The sequence below is a fragment of the Camelus bactrianus genome, chromosome 1 (assembly GCF_048773025.1).
Source record: "Camelus bactrianus isolate YW-2024 breed Bactrian camel chromosome 1, ASM4877302v1, whole genome shotgun sequence".
Taxonomy (NCBI): Eukaryota; Metazoa; Chordata; class Mammalia; order Artiodactyla; family Camelidae; genus Camelus; species Camelus bactrianus.
In genome coordinates, this window is record NC_133539.1 from 43,639,613 (window position 1) to 43,658,622 (window position 19,010).

Genomic DNA, 19,010 nt, shown 5'->3' on the forward strand with positions numbered 1-19,010 from the left:
ACTCATATATCCCTCAACTCACTCTTCATTTGAGGATCTATAATGCATTTATGTTTCTTGTCATTTCTCTTTGATTTCATTTTAATTTTCTCTTGTCTATGAGTTTTTTCAATCTCCTTAGGTATACATAGTTAATGTTACTAATTTTCTTTTCTGTTTTCTTTTAGATTTTTTAATTTAAGTCTTTATTGAAGTTGTCTTAAAATATCAGGAGAGAAAAATAAAACCTGGGATAATTTTCAAAGTAGTCACACACCAGAGCTTACATTCATAAACTCTGAGAAAGACTGCTTATGATACATTATTTAAATCATATCTAAAGAGGCAGAGAGTTAAAAAAAAAAAGATAAAATAAGTGGCTTTTCCAATAAGAAAGGAGATATTCAATTAAACAAGGTTTACTCTTTAGCATATATGTATGTACACAATGTATATTCCTACAGATGACTTTTTCAAAATCTTCATAAATATATTAGGACATTCCTTTATATAGTGTAATAGACCAGTAGAGAAGATTTCCAAGTTATATTATAACTACTAATTTACATTTTTATTTTAAATAATCCTATGAATATATTTTCTTTTTCATAGATTTCAAACTATTTGTACATATCCTTTTCCTGAATAATTTTTGTTTTTATTAAACCCATACATTTATTTTCTTTGTGTCCAAATTTTCGAATGACATCTTATTCTTACTCACCACCTTGCAAACTGTAGTACAAAAGTAAAACTGATTTTTTTGAGATTCATAATATATTTCTTACCAATATAACTGGCTTCTAGCATATTTTCAAAGTATGGTATAATTAACACATTACCATCAGCAGAATAGAGTCACTATTTAATCTTGGATTGTGGCAAAATATCAGATTAATCAAATCACAATTTGAACCACAAGTCAAGTAAGTCTTTGCTTCTATTACTAACATTAAAAAAAAAGAGAGAAACTTTTGTGAAATCACATCTATATGCTTTCCACAGAAACTTTTGTGAAATCACATCTATATGCTTAAACATGTCACGTTCAAGCATGTGACTCAAAAATAGATTCGTTTCTTTGAACTAGATATTCTTCATTTTTCTTTTCTAGTCAAAAATACCATTACCCTAGATTTGAGTGACACCTATAAAATTCTATTTACCTCATTTTAAAATTTGCACTCCTTTTTATTACTCACAAGTAATATTCCTGGCGCCACTTCTTTGTTTTTTTACTACTAGAAATTATTGTATTTCTTCCATGGCGTACATTAAAGTATTTTTTGGTCTGGGTATGTTTCACTTTTCTCCTCAGATATATGTTTCCAATCACCATTATACACAATCCATATTTTCCTAGGAGCCTGCTTTTTTGATATCAGAATCTATGGAATCCAGTCTTACTTGTAATATCATCTACTACACTATTCACGCTTTTTCCTTTCGAAAAATATCAATCAAAGAAGAGATGAAAATACCACATGGGTTTCAAAATTTTCTGATGCATAAACAGGACTTCAAAGCTTGGCTCGACATTTATTCCCATACAGATCAAGAAAACTTTGGTTACGTTCAAGCAGTGACATGAGCCTCCAGTTCTTCAGCCTTGTGTTTCTGATCCCTATTCTTCCCATTACCGGTACATCTGTCTTTCTGAAACAGAAGCTTGATTATGCAAGAGCTTATAAAGACAAGCATAGGGCCACAAAGCACTCCATATACCTACTTCATTCATTTTGATCTCTTTTTAAGCTTAAAAATTTTTTCTTTACCAGTTTACCTAGACTGCAAAGTAATTTTGTAATCATAAACTGTGCTTTACCCTAATTTTTACATCCCTCATTCTCAGAATGTACTAATAACTTTTAAAATTCTGTGGTCCTTGAATGTTCAATGCATCTTTGCCACGATCTCAAGAGCTGCTTTATATTGTTTTTGGGATGTATTCCTAAATCATTTCTAAAATACAACACAAGAAATAAATTCAATACTGTTCAATTATAAGTCCTGGTCATGATCACAGTTAAATCATTCTATGCATAACAATAATTCTCTCTACAAAGAATACTAACATACTTCTATTTCTGTCAACATTTCTTCTTCTGTGACTGGAACAGTGTACTGAATGAATGAATGAATGAATGAAGTGGAATGAAGTGAATAAATGGGAAAATGTGAAGCACACGAGATGACACTTCTTTCCTCAAAAAATCCCAATTTACTCTCTGCAAGAAGATGCTCATTTATTATTCTGATTATGCAGAATTTCTTGGTTTTATCTTCTTCCTCTGTCTTTTAATCCTTCTCTTAGCAATTTTGTGACATAAAAAATGATTTAAAGGATATGACTTCAGAAATTTCATAGTTCATGTATGCAATTAAAATGTGGCATAGAACCTACAACAAGGAGTAGTAGAAGTAGAGCATTGGGGCGTTCAAGATTACTTTAGGAAGGCCAGGAAATGCTTCATAGAGAAAGAATGTTTAAGCAGTATTATGATTAATATCCTCCCAGGCAGTTCAGAAAGCACAGATTGTCCATGTATACCAAATAGTATGTGCAATGGGGCAAAACAGGGAGGCATCCAATGACTATATAAATTCTAAATTGCAGAACTAAAGATAGTAGTTGTGAAAAAAGCAAAGAATATGTTCCACAGATGATAATGGGTCAGGTCATAAAGAAACTAAAGAGGTACAACATTATTTTGGATGATGAGTAGTTATGAACACTTTCTAAACATGGAGTGACATTATTAGCTTTATGCTTTAGACAATAACTCAAGGGAAGTACACATGGTGGAATGGAGTGGGGGGAGTCTGAATGCAGACTGCTCATACTGGAGATGATAAAAGCTTGAACAAAGAGCATGAAGCCAGATGACCAAATTATGAGAACCATGTGTAAACAAACTCAAGAACACAATGAGAGGAAAGCATAAACTAGACTACAACTGTAGCAAAGCATAGGCAACTTGTAAGTTTTTCTTGATTTCTTATAAACTTTACATTGTCCTCAGATATGTTAGTAATATTATTTCTTACTATAGATAACCTACATCCACTTCACATAATTAGGAACTGACTGTTACCAGAAAATAACTTCATTTGTTTTTAGAATTAACATTTCCAGCCATTTGTTACCAAGAAATGATAAATGCCTTTGGGAATTTAAGAGCCAAAGAAGAGACACATAGAGATTGGAAAGGACCATGAAATCTGTGGGTCCTGGGATAAGGTTGGTGTCTGTGTCCTATGTGCCTGCAGCACAGCTAAAGAGTCGGCATAAGCTCATACTCTCCTAGGGCATGAACACCTGGTGTTCCAAGAGAACAGAGTCTCTGACCGGCTTATATTCAGCCTTGCTGTGATGTGAGGGGCCTCATTATTCACTTCTCTTGTCCTTCCAAATTTGATACCAAATGAAGAATAACAACCAGAGAAATGAAGATTAAAATAACATTTATCCTGGTGACAGTCCTCAGTTAACCTTGTTCTCCCAGTCTCAGATGGATATAGCAACTGCAGAGCTTTTGCTGGCCCCCAGCCTACCTCTGTAGGGTCACCACTCAGAGCACTGGGGTAGTTAGCATGGTGAGGACAAGATACTCCAAAAGAAAGAAATCAGAAGAGACTGAGTAGCACACAATCAGTACCTTCTCCAAACACTTCTTCACTAGGAGGAAATGAGTGAGATGAGGGATGGAGAGAGAAGTATTTGTCTTTGAAATTTTGAGAAGTAGAAAATAAGTGGACCCCTCTATCTCTAGAGTTTTTCAATCAAGAGTCACAACTCCATTCCTCCCTCGCCTTCAACATACATTCAAATACATGCAAGGGCAATTTACAGTTCTCTTTTGACTGGGGGATGCTACTGACATTTGTTTTCTGAAACAGGAAACGTTGAACACCCTTCCATAAAGAGTATGGACTGACAAAACAAAAACTTGTGCTGACCAAAATGCTAAGTGTACCTCCACTGAGAAACACTATTGGAACCTAACTCTTAAGGGCCTTTTGAGCTTCATTAAAAATCACAGGCACTTAATTATCTTTGCAAAATATTATGCATATAATACTAAATATTTCCCTGTATTTGGTGGCAAGTTTTAACTCTCTTCTGTGAACTAGATGTGTTACTGGAGATGTTAAAAATCTTGAAATCTATTTTCTTATAGAAGGGCTATTATTATATATTTACATTTAGGATCATTTCAGGCACATATAAGATAATTGAAAAATGTGCTTCTGAGATGTGGAAGTTTTAAACATGAACTGAATAGAACATAAAATGGAATTTAAGAAATGGAAGAGACAAACTCCCAAATTGAATATGATTATGGTAGACTTTGTACAGTCATTTAAAATACCCAGCTCATCAGTAGGGATCAGAGGAAGTAACTTGGAATTCTCTGTTATTGGTTCTACTGCACAAATGACTAAAATAAGGTTGTGTTGTGTTGTATATCCATTATTAAACCAATATCAAGCAGGGATAATTAACTGACTTGAAAATAGTAAGTTTTAAAATCCTCTTAAGATCTCCTCTAATGGGTACAGCTAAAATAGTTGGATAAGTTGAATTAAATATTCTTTTCTATTACTCCTATTCTGTTAAGCTTTCCAGTGTATTTGAGCACTTCCTTGTTTTTGTTTGTCTTTAAACTGATCCTTATTTTAAATGCTTCCTCAGATTGAAGAACAATTCTCTGCTCTCCACTCAAACTTTTAAAAACTTTCCTAATCTATGTTTCACGGTACTATTGATATTGCCTTCATAACAAGAATTTAAGACAATTTTTAGGTGATTTGAAATTAAAATGCCTGCTAACATTTAGGATTTGGACAGAGAATTAATACATGTCCTACTGTGGGAGTCAGGAATTATTTTGATTTTGGTAAGTAATAAAGACAGACAACTCTGAAATATCTCTAGCATATTACTTTAGGAGAGTAACACAGTCAAGAGAACACTTTTTTGGTTAATGAGAAAGTTCACTAGTCAATAAATGAAAGCTGCTTATCAAAAGCATCAACTATAAAAGAAGAAAAATAATGAAAAGTCACAACAATGAAAGATGTGAAAACAGGAAAATATATGAGAAGTATTTCACCTTAATTTTATTACATATCTTTAAGCTCATATTCTAAAGAATATGAAAATAGTAATAAAGTAAAATTAGGCTTACAACTATTTAATATATACATATGTATGTGTCATATCATTAAATTCATTGGGTACCAGATGGAAAATTGGTAAGTCCTAAATAATAAAGGTTTTGATAAAGTGCAGATAGGAAAAGTAATAGGAAATATAGGCAGGAAATATAATGAAACTTATGTAGTTTCATCTATTTAAAGATTTCATTATTTACTGTTAAAAAATAAGTTACAAATTATGATGAATTAATTAGTTAAGATACATTTTACTAGCTTCAAAAACAATTCTGTGGATAAACCAAGCTCCTCATTTATATACATATTTTTAAAATATCTAAATTAGAAGTGAGGATGTCATCAAAAGTGTCCAGCAATTTAATTTTCCTAAATGTAATATTATCAAAATATTACATGCCTCCAAAAACATATTAAGATATGTACAGTTTATGCCCACCCCCTGTTAAGACTAAATTCCTCTGCTTGTCTGCTAGGGGATTTTGTCCCCTGCAGGGGCGGATAAGTACCAATTTGACTATTATGCTCTAGTGTTTATATTTGATATTGCATTAAAGCATCATATTTGAGGAATGTGTACAACTCATTTTTATTTCTATCTCTATTCTGAGATCATCACTAGAAATGAGTATGGATATCTACACTTCGAAAATCATATTAATAGTTACTCATAAATTACATAGTTTTTTTACAAAAAAAGAAAAGACAAAAAGTCCCACATAAGTTTCTATGACAGGAAAATTAGAAAGAAGCAAAACTGCACCATTTTTGTAAAAATAAATCCTTTTTAGCAATTTAATCTTCTGTGATACAGCAGAAAGCCTGAGAGACTCAAGGAGCAGTAATAGCTTTGATCTACCTAGATGTTTTTGTTTTGACTTTCATAGATTGGACACCTCTGAGAGAGAAATTCCTCAGCTGAATACCATTGAAACAATTAGTAATGGCCAAAGTCTGCTGATGTGTTGGGACGACTGGCCCATTTGGATATTCTTAAACTAGTTTCTGCCAGTTTTCTCAGTGGGAATTTGTTCATTAGGTGATTTTTACTTATTTAAGAGATTTAGGATGTTCTTCACATAGTTAGATTTGGAAAATCTTCACAACTGCATATATCAAAAATAAACAAGGGAGTGCAGATGTATTTCTGATATCCTGCTGTCATTTCTTTTGGATATATATCCAGAAGTGGGACTGGCAGATAGTTCTATTTTATATTTTTTTCTATTTAAAAGTTTTAAGTTTTTATTATTTTTATTGAAATATAGTTGATTTATAATATTGCATCAGCTTCAGGTGTACAGCAAAGTGATTCAGTTTTACACACACACACACACACACACATACATATATTTATATGCATATAAATATATTTTTCAGATTCTTTTCCATTATATATTATTGTAAGATATTGAATACAGTTCCCTGTGTTATACATATAGGACCTTGTTGGTTATCTATTTTATATACAGTGGTGTGTATATGTTAATCCCAAACTCCTAATTTATCCCTCTTCCCCCTTTTCCCTTTGGTAACTGTAAACTTGTTTTCTATGTCTGTGAGTCTATTTGTTTAATAAATAAATTCATTTGTATCAATGTTCACAACAGCACTACTTATAATCAATCCTTTGTATTTCTGTGGTATCAGCTGTAACATCTTTTTATTTCTGATTTTATTTATATGTGTTCTCTCTTTTTTTCTTGGTATACCTAGCTAAAGGTTTGTTAACTTTTTTTTTTCATCTTTTCAAACAATCAGCTCTTAGTTTCATTTATCTTTTTCTATTGTCTTTTTAGTCTCTATTTCATTTATTTCTGTACTAATCTTTGTAAGTTCCTTCCTTTTAACTGACTTTGGGCTCTGTTTATCTTCTTTTACTACTTTCTTGAGATGTAATGTTAGGTTGTTTATTTGAGACTTCTTGTTTCTTGTAATAGGTACTTATTGCTATGAACTTCCCTCTTAGAACAGCTTTTGCTTCAAGCCATAAATTTTGGTTAAGTTTGATCCCATTGATAAAGCTCAACATTATTACTCTCCCTTGCCCATGTTTTATATTTTTGGTGTCACAATTTACATCTTTTAATCCAATTTACTTCTTTTAATCTTGTGTATCCCTTAACTAATTATTATAATCATAGTTATTTTTACTACTACTAGCTTTATAAATGATTAATCTACCACCTTGACTACATATTTACCTCAGAGATAATTATTCTTTTATATGTGTTCTTGATACTGTCAGCACCTTTTCTTATCTGCTTAACACCCCTTTAACATTTCTCTTAAGGTTGGTTCAGTCATGATGAACTTCTTTAGCTTTTGCTTGTCTGAAAAATGCTTTTCCTCTCTCACTTCTGAATGATAACTTTGTGGGGTAGAATGTTTTTGGTTAGAATGAGTTTTTTGTTTTGTTTTTACTTTTATTTAGCAATTGACTATATTTGTGCCACTCCCTTTTGGTTTAAAAAGTTTTTGCTGAAAAATCTTCTGGAGGTTCCCTTGTACAAAATAAATCTTTTTTCTCTTACTGCTTTTAATATTATCTCCTTGTCTTTAACTTTTGATATTTTAATTACAATCTGTCTTGGTGTGGGTTTTTTTGGGTTACTGTTTTGTTTTTTTTTTTTTTTCATTAAAAGACTTTACTTTTTAGAGCAGTTTCAGGTTCATAGCAGAATTGAGCAGAAAATACAGAGAGTTCACACATAGCCCTCCCTACCCACATATATATACTCCCCTACCCTCAACACCCCTCATCAGTGTGGCATATTTGGTACAATCGATGAACCAACATGGACACATTATTATCAACCAAAGTCCATAGTTAACATTAGGGTTTACATTTGATGCTGTAAATTCTATGGATTTTGACAAATGCATAATGACATGTAGCCACCACTACAGTATCATACAGACAATTTAATTGCCCTAAAAATTTCTGGTGCTGCCTCCCTCCCTCTCCCCAAACCCTTGGAAATCATGGGTTACTGTTATTTGGAATTCTCTGGGATTCCTGAATCCGGGTGTCTTTCCAAGTTTGGAAAGTATTCAGCCATTATTTCTTTAAATAAGACTTCTGTCCCTTTCTCTTCTCTTTTTCTGGGAGCCCTATGATGCAAATGATAGTCTGTTAGATCAATGACATAAATCACTTTTTAACTCTTTTTTTTCCTTTTTGTTGCTCTGATTGAGTTTCACTGCCTTGTCTTTGAATTGACCAAATTATTTTTTCTGTTTCTTCAAGTCTTTTGTCGAACTCCTCTAGTGAAGTTTTTCAGTTCAATTATCATATTCTTCAGTTCTATGACTTCTATTTGGAACTTTTTTATATTTTCCATTCCCTGTGAAGTTCTCACTGTGTTCATCCATTCTTCTCCCTAGTTTTGTGAGCGTTTTTATGACAACTACGTTGAACTTTGTCCTTGAGAGTGTTCCCGGAGGCTCTTAGATGTGTGTGTTAAATTAGCTGACTGCCCCTCAGCCTGACACTTTAATATAAGCAAGTGAGCTTATTTCAGTTTAAGCATTGGTGGAATTAGCTACCTCTGAGCTGGGCCCTGGGGCAGGTGAGTCTGACCCACAAGACTATAGTGATCTGAGAAACCACTAGAATAAAATAAGACATTTCTCATTTTTTGTCTCTCCTAATAGACTGCTCTTCAGCACCATGGCTCCATAAAGTCTTGTGGGTCATAGAACACCAGCCCCATTTATTTTCAAAGTGAGATGTTTTCAGGGCTTGCCTTTCAAGTATATGCCTTTAAAGCTGGGATACTCAGTGTGGGGTTAGAACATTTCACTCCTCAGGGAGAAGCTCCAGGTTTTGGGTTTCCTCCCACTGTCAGTCACCATGCTGGGCGTGGGGTTTATAGAAAGACTGAATCCCAGCTTCTTCCACCCACTTCTTTTTTCTTCTCCTTTGCCAGATGTGTAGTCATCACTCAGTCATCCTTTAGATTTTTTTAAGGGGAAGTTGTTCCATATGTGGCTGTGGACTCAGTGTGTCTGTGGGACGAGGTGAGCGCAGGATCTTCCTACATTGCCATCGTGAACTAGAACTTTCCTTACCACCTTTGATAAGGCTCAGATCCCAAGAGAATAACTGAAAACCCTTTTGGGGATGTCAGTGATTATGCACATGTTTACACTAAAATTTCTGTTCAAGAACTACATGCTATTTAGAAAGGTTCTTATGTTTAACATGTGCACATCCTTAATTATATCACATCTTAAGTTGTTGCTTTGTCATAGGACTTGACAGAAGTTTGCTAGGTTAGATAAGAGAATCTGCTGGTACTGGACTATTCGAAGACCATTTGCTGTTTACTAGTGGTCCCCACTTGAAAGTATAGAAAAAGTTATATTATTTGACATATTGTTAAACAGGCTGCAGAGCAGTGTAGGTGTTGTGAAACTTGAGTGGTGAGTTAGATGATGCGTGAGTTACAAGTCATGGCAATTACTAGTCATGTTGGCAATTAAATCAAAAATAAAATGTTGGTCTTTCCCTATAGATAGTTTGAGAAGCACTATCTTTGATGATAGCAGCTTGGTTTAGGAATGCCACATGCTAGTCTAAATATTTTAAGTCTATTTCCAAACAGAAAATTAGTAGAAAGAGTAAACAATGTGATATGAAAAGTTGGGGGGTGGTAAGCCGAATCTAAATATGATTTCTAAAATACAGATAGAAATGGTTTGCCTTAAGAGGTATTTTTGAAGAGTTGTCAAATTTTTAATGTGTTATAAATAATGTAACAATTATTAGTGAATATTTGTTGAATATCTTTACGGCTCATTCAAAATAGAGTGCAGTCCTTTTTTTCTTTTTTGTTTATATATGGAACTTACTAAAGACAAGAAGTAGATGGGACACAAATACCATTTTTTATGGATGACCTGAAGCTAAGCATGTTATTTATTTTATACACTCCTTGTCTCAATTGATCACTGTGCTAAAATCTTTCATACCATTCAATTTCAGTCTTGAGTTTATGGAAAAGATATACTCATTGCAGAGATATGATAATGTCATCAGATATGTGTGGTATTTTAATAATAACAAAGAACTTTTACCTATGTTATTCCATATGATCCTCACAAAAATCCTGCAATACTGGGAAATGCTTTTTTCCATTTTATAGAGGAAGAAATAAGGACTAGGTGACTGGTGGGACTGAGGCACAAAAGGAGATGGTTGAATAAATCAGCCAATAAGTTGACATATATGCATCACCCCATCAGTCAAACAGCAGAATACATATGTTTTTTAAGCCCTCATGGAACAGTCAGCAAGATTCAGACTATCCAGGGTCATAAGATAAACCTCAAGAAATTTAAAAGAACTGAAATCATGCAGAGTATATTCTATGAAAATAATTGAATAATTAAGATATGATTAAGCATTTCTGTTTTAATAACAGAAAGCCTATAAAAATCTTCAAAAGCTTGGAAATTAAATAAATACACTTTTTAAAAAAAATCTACAGATCAAAAGTCTCATAATTTATAATAAATTATGAAATATATGGATCTGAATGGAATGAAAATATAATTTACTAAAATGTACAAGATCCAGCTAAATTAGTACAGAGAGGAAGTTGTACAATAGTAAACATTTACTCTTTAAAAGAGACAAAGTCTCATTTTGATCATCTCATTTTTGATCATCTAAGTTACTACCTTAGAAAACTAGAAGAGAAAATAAACCTAAACCACAGAAACAAAAAAATTATAAAAGAGCAGAAATCAATTCCATTATATATCATTCCATTTATATTAACATTCTTGAAATGACTGAAAGCAATTGAGAAAAATCAATAAGGCAAAATGCTGATTCTTCCAAAATATCAATAAAATTGGTAAATCAAGAATGATAAAGACAGAGAAGATACAAACCAATATTAGGAATGAAAACAGAGGGTAGTGCCATAGATTTTTAAGCAATAAAAATTATAAGGTAATAGTACAAGTAATTCTATGCTTGCTCATATATATGACAACTTAAAAGAAAAGGACCAAGTCCTCAAAAACCACAAACTACCAAAACTCAACCAAGATGAAATAGACAACCTGAAGAGTTTTATAATCACTAGAGACATCTGGTTTGTAATTAAAATCTGAAAAACAAATATCCAAGTCCACATAATTTCACTAAATAATTCTGCCCAATATTTAAAGAAAAATTAAAACCAATTTTATGCAATCTCTTCTGAAAAATACAAGAGAGGGAATACTTCTCAACTCATTTTATGAGACTAGTTTGATACCAAAGCCAAGCAAGGACAGTAACAAAAAAAGAAAAATTACTATCTCATGAACTAAGGCAAAAAAATTGTCAACAAAACATAGCTAATCAAATCAAGGAAAGAATAAAAAGAATCATACAACATTACTAATTGGGATTTATTCTATGTATGCAAGAATGGTTCAGAATATGCAAAACCACTTAATGTAACCTAGCATAACAAGCTAAGACGAAAAGTCATGTTTTCCTATGAATTGATGAAGAAAGGGCATTTGAAATTCAACACACATTCAATATAGAGTATATCAATAAATTAGAAATAGAGGGAAACGTCATTAATTTGATAAAAAGGATTTACAAAAATCCTACAACTAACACACTTAATGGGGAAAGACTGAGTGCTTTCCATCTAAAATTGAAATCTAAATGTCCACTCTCATCCTTCCTATTCCACATAATACTGGGAGTTCTAGCCACATCAATAGGCAAAAAAATAAACAAATAAGTAAAATACATACAGCTTACAATAAATAAATTCTGTTTCCAGGTGACATGGTTGTCTATTAAAAAAAATCCCAAGAAATCTACAAAATAATTCTTAGAAATAATGAGTGAAGTAAACAAAGTAATAGTTTAAGTGTTACGCTGAATGGAAACTGTAATCTCAAAATATTATACCCTGTAAGATTCCATTTAAATAACATTCTTGAAATGACAAAATTATAGATACAGAGAAGAGATAGTAGTTGTCAGGGCTTTATTCAGTAGAGAGGAGGAAGATGGCAGTGCCTATAAGTGCAGCAAGAAGGATCCTTGTAATAGAACTTTTCTGCATTTTATTGTGATGGTGATCACACAGGTCTACAAATGTGATAAATTATGCAGAAGCAAATATAAACATGGGCAGACACACATACATATGCACATGAATGCATATAAAAATAGTTTAGTCTTAGTAAGACTGCTAGAGTATAGCAATGTCAATTCCCTAGTAAGATGTTACAGTTGGAGGATAGTTATATCTGGTTACTTTGTATTACTTCTTACAAGTGCATGTGAATCTAAAATTACATGAAAATTTAAAGTCGAAATATAAAAGAAAAGATTTTGTCAACTTTTGCAGGTTTGCCGAGGGATGAAGGAAGAAATAAAATCCACATTTAAAATCTTCTTCGCTAAGACTTGTCCCTTCACGATGGCAAGGGATTAAGATAAATGATGATATAAAATTAAAAACAATTATTACTATTATTACTAGTTATTTGCCTGAATCACTGTTATTTTTATGGATTCCTATAAATAACTGAAAAGAAAGAAATAATATTAGAAAAGTGCAACAGTTAAGGAAACAAAAGCATAGTAGAGCCATAGGAGAAAGGTGAACTAGTTAGGACCCTTCCCTGTGCATAAATATCTTAGAATAAGGAAGTATGACACTGAATGTCATGTGCAGAATTACTGTACTGCTGATACACTTGTATTCTTTCTTTTCTGGATGAAATAGAAATATAGATGTTTTTAACTACTAAGAATTATCTTTAATTTGAAAATGGGAAGAGAGAAAATTGTACAGTATCTCAGTGCATTCATTTTCTATTGCTTCTGTAACTAATTACCACAAACAGTGGCTTCAACACACAAATTTATTATCTTACACTTATGGTGACCAGCAATGGATCCTACTTGCTAAAGTCAAGATATTAGCTGGGCTGTGTTGCTTCTAGAGGCTCTAGGGAAGATTCCATTCCTTGGCTTTTCTAGCCTCTACAGATTGTCTGCATTTCTGGACTCATGGCCCCTTCCAGAAACAGCATCACTCTGATCTCTGCTGCTGTCTTTACACCTCCTTCTTTGACTCCGACCCTCCTGACCCACTTTTATGAATATTTTTGTGATTACACTGGGCCCATCTGTATTATTCAGGTAGCCTTCCCATCTCAAGATTCACTATTTAATCAGATCTGTAAAGACTCTTGCCATTTACAGTAACATATTCACAGGTTTCTGGGATTAGGATGTATACATCTTTGAGGGGTAACTGTCCTGTCTACCAAATGGGTAAACTGATACTCAATATAATCTCACATTTCAAAATATAAATTCAAGGCTGGGTCATCACTGAGTCAACACTAAGAAATATTTCATAACTTAAAGGTACATCTACATAATTGTCCCGAATTTGGTATTATGACCCATTCCATGTGGGAGTCTCAATTATAAGGCATATGAATTTGAAATGACAGGCAATTTTTTCTTTAAGTTAAATAAAAGTTAAGGGGTATGATTAAATTGTATCATTATAAGTGGCTATGTTGACAAGAACTCAGAATATGTGGATAATCAGCAGGAATTTTCATAATGTGAACTATTTTCCATTAATTTTTATATTTTGAGAAAATAAAGTGCAAGACTGCGCATAATCTAGCATAAATAAACATATATGGACTAATATCCTTGCATAATAGTTTACACAGGATAATTTCTCATTTTGAATGCAACACTGCATTACATGTTTAATAACTGAATAATAAAATGTTTTCAACCTGAGTGATGAATGTTGTATCTGAGGTCATTAAAATTCAAACTTTTATGAATGATTCATAATTCTAATGGTAATTACTGAATTTTACCCTCTCCCTGCTTCAAATGAAAAGAAACCATGGATATTCTTCAATGACAAATTGTTCCACCATATCCTTATACATCAAATTTCTGGAAACAACTATGATTGTTAATTCTCTTCTGATCATACAGATAAAAATTAATGATTTATAGAATACTGGATTTGCTTCTTCATTTCATTAATAATTAATAATGGGAACCAAAAAAGCAAAAAAAAAAAAAATGTCCCTGATGTGCCAACTGCAGTGGTTTTTGAGATATTTGCATAATGAAAGGACTGTTATGTATGTGAACTGTATCTGCTTGTAAGGCTTAGGCACTGCAAGCCATTTGCCATTTCACTCTAGCTCTTTAACCCCTCTTCTCAAGGATTGCAAATTATGTGGTTAATGAGGCTCATACTGTTATGAGCTTCTGTTTGTGATTCTATTTGAAGTCAGAGGATTTCCCTGAGGAAGCTGAGTTGTGATCCACATGTCCAAAAAAAAAAAAAAAAAACGCATTTTGATAGTTCGATCATGTACTGAGTATTTTTATTAGATTAGCAGTAGTAAAGAATTTGGTCCTATTTTAGTGTTTTGAGCCACATGGATTCAAATTCATTTACAATTTTATTTAAGATGATAGGCATTTGCATAGGAAAGTACTGAATGTAAATTAAGAACCTAAAATGATTTATAGGCATTTAGATTTAATGATAATCAGAGAAACACTCAAATTATTCCTTTTGGCCTGACTTTTCTTTCCCATTTATGTCTTACACGACAGTAATAAAATTAGTTGTGAAATATTTTATGCTGAGGTTCTAGTCCTTTTGCAACTAAATAAACTTAAGGGACCTCTAACAAAAGAAATTAACTTTATCATTGGGCCACAGAATTGAAATGTATCTTATTTCCTCAGGTCAGTCCATAATATTTAGGGTTTCATCATTTTGTATTTTCTGGAAAATTGAGAATTAAAGGGTTATTAATACAATTGGTACAAGATAATGGTTGTAGCTTTGTATTTTAGATTGTTTCTAAAAATAAATAAATCATCTTACATCCATAAATATTTTAAAGGGATGATCCCATAAACTGCACACACATAAAAAGCACTAGCTTGCTAGACTGAATGAGGAAATAGCATAGAGTGAAGCAAGCTCACTGTGAGTTAAAACAATTCACAATCTAGGACACTTACAAACATTTGCAGAAAGGATGTTCCACTTGCTGGCAAGTATGCAGCTCTCTGCAAAAGGCTACAGCACTTAGTGTGTCCACAGCTGACTTGCTACACTTTAGCATTTACTTTTGGGGGACATTTTAGTCTTTGTGAGTATTTCTAATGATTGACCGAACTGATTCTTTATGGAGAGAAGATTCAGCACTACTCAAAAAGAAAGTAAACTGTGACTCTTCTTCATACTCCTTTTAATAAACTACAGCCTGCAGCAAGGTGGTTATCATCCACTTCATTCTGGGACATTAGCTTTGGGATATTGACAAAGTGGAAAAAAATAAAGTGTAGTAAATTCAGTATAACTGAGAATGTAGTAAAGGATTTTTTAAACAAAAATGATACTTTTTTGGAGGAGTGGATGTCATCATTTTATAATGTTGTATACTCACAACATTGGCAGCTTCTGTTTCAGAGTATTGATGACATCATAACATAAATCTAATAAAAGAGGGAAGAATTTTTCTTGTAGTCTCATTACTAAAGACTGAAATGAACTTTCTCTCTAACACCAGATGTTGGCTTTCCTTCCTTCATTCCTATCCTTCCCTCCTTCCTTTTCTCCCCTCCTCTTTCTCCTCTTCCCTTACTTTTCTTCTTCTTTTTTATTGAGACTTTCTCTTCCTTCTCAGTATTACCAGTATGTTTACTCCTAAATAAATTGTCCTAATTGAAACATTGCAACTATTGTCATGAATTTGATAAGCATAGGTAGGAGCATGAGCAAATGTGCTGTGTTCATTATCTAAAATTTTGATCATAAACATAATCCTATCTACTATATTTTTCAGACTTAATAGAATAAAATCTTCTGTTAGTTTTGTTCATAAAAGTTAAACAAAAGAAGAATCATTTCACATCTCTTAACCAGAAAAAAAGATTCTCAGATAAAAGACCAAATTTGAGAAAAACAAAATGCATCTGAACAATTTGCTTATAACCGTATTAGTCATTATAAGCCTATTATATAGCTCAAACCAGTTTTCTCTTTAGAAAACTAAATAGCACACTTACACATTTAAGACAAAAAAATGGGGTTGACCCACCCATTATTTATCATTGACTTTATATAGGTAATTTGGAGTCCCATGCTTCACAAAAGCACTTTTAAAAATGCTATTTAAAATCAAATGGAATTTCCTCAAATATATAAATATTGTGTTTGATATGAACACATGGCTTTGATACAAATGCATAAAAGTCACTCTTGAACAGGTGATAGATAGATGATAGGCAGATAGACTCATAAACATAATACACACATATATTAACCCTAACCCTATACCTATATATATATATATAGATTATATATATTAAGATAATAACTTTGTCTTTAGGGTATTAAAAAAAGAATAATAGGATTAATTTTCCTTTGAAAAAAGAAGCTAAATTTCCTTCCTCTACATAAATTCATGTTTAATGACGATAAGACCTCTTTTCTATTTCCCCAATCTATCTTAGATAATTTTCTATAGCCACACTTACATTCATCTCAAAAATAAAAAGATTTATTGATTAAGGTTATAGTTTATTCTTAATTACTTTGATATCACTTCCAGAAGTTGATATCTAAGAATGAAAATTTGCTTCATCCAAAACCTTACAAAGAAAAAAAGAAAGTAAAAGGAGTAGAGGGAGAAGAAGGAAGAAAAAGAAAAAGGAGGAAAGGAAAAATAATTTGCATAGTAAGCCATCCTCCCTGCCTATGAAATACGACAAATCATTGTTTATAGTCTTTCCACAACTTCAGCTCCTATCACTTTACCTATAATGTAAATAATCCTCCTTCTGGAGGACAGAACACAAGGTAAAGGTGATTGTTATCACTGTCATTTTGAAGACGTTAATCAATTCTAAAATATTTTTTCTGATCTAGTTTCCAAGATGTCAGAACTCTCAGAGTATGTTCAACAATTAGGTAATTGTAAAATCAAACAAAAATGTCAGTTTCATGTTATGCTTTATTCATTTTGAGATAAAGCCCTGTAGAGAATGACAACACTGTGTTGCCTTATGGTGGGGTAGGGGGGAAGCTGTGTGATATGGGAAACAGGAGTAGTTAAAAAAAAAATTAACCTGTCTGTTCTATAACAGTATTCTATTCTATACTAAGGCCTGACTGTGACATGAGTTTACACTTTTATTTTTAATATCCCTGTGAAATAGAGTGAACTAGGTGTACTTCTTGTATTTTCAGATTGGAATGGTAATGGGAACACATATATCCTTACTTCTAGTCCAAAGCTTGTTTTGAGAAGTCTGTATAGCACATAAGCTATATTTGGCATGACTTGTGTTCCATACTTCATGGTGCTTAGGGTGCATTTAGGACATCAGCCACCTGGGGGATTGTTTAAAGTGGATTCCATGCACCTGCTGCTGCATGTGCTGCATATGCTTCCCCACACTAATGGATCATTGAAAGAATGACTTTCATATGATTGCTTTTTAAAAAATCACTACAAAGTTTGGGTTCCTTAAAATTCTTAAATGAATCTATTAGGAGAGACAGGGAGAAAGAAGGATGAATATAGAAGAAATAACTGCTTCTCTATGAGGCTAGTAGCCTTGTTTTAAAGATAGATACTAAATAAGTTCTAAAATTATCTTAACAATAACTTTACTATTAATGTAAATGCATGGACTCTCAAAGTCCATACTTCAGAAAAAATTTGGTGGGTTTTCTTCTGTTAATTTATAAGTAGACCACTTCATTTTTTATTTATAGTCCATAATTTGGTAAATCAACCACTTCTGAGCACTCTGGGCAAGTTTCTATAATGGACATAAAGGATTATTGACATCTCTGATGAAAAGTACAATGCAAGATTAGAGAATTAGAAAAAAAAATTTTTTAAAAACTACAGTAAGCATGTTTGATTACACTGAGAATATGCAAAGGAATTATGATTTTAGGAAAATATATTATTAATATAAAAGCATGTGGTCAATTATGTATGATAGATGAGTATAATTGTACCCAACTATTGTGCATGTGTACTGCATTTGATATATTGATCGCAATTCATCATAAACATTTTATCATATCCCCTCATTTTTGAAAAGTTACATATTCTAATAATTTCATTCTAACTCTCCAAACACTATTATTTAAGCTTCAGTAATATTTTCATGAAACATAATTTCTTAAAACTGTAAATAGTAAATACCAAAATGACCTCTTAAGAGTAAAAAGATACAGCCTGTGTTTATTGGATAAGAATAAGAAATTTTAAGTGAAATGTTGCATAGTAAGTACATAATGCTGTGAGCTATAACAACCATGCAGAAAGAATATTTTGCTTTTTAGTCATCAGAAGACCTTATCAGAGTAACCTGTTAGTGAATGAAACAATCAATTTATGCTTAAAGCTGTAAACTCTCATTTATCTACCATGTTTTGTGTTTGCTCTGTGAACATCTGGAGCTAAAATGAGAAAGCATTTTCACGTAAAACAATAAACATTTGAGCAGAAATCAGAGAGCTTTTGAATAAAAACAAAATATTTCCTTAGAAATGTAGTTTCAAGCAATCCTAGCATATTCAGACACTAATGTTAACATGTCTCTTTAGATTTAGATGACATTTAACATAAATATTAATGACAATTTCATTAAAATCTGATTTCCTACACAAGTGGATCTTTCTTTTATTCATTTCTGCAATTAAAAACTGCTACTTCCTGTTGCATATGCACAGCACCATTCAAAACTGCAATGTGTGGAGTATAGTTTATTACATGCATGGAAAAACAAA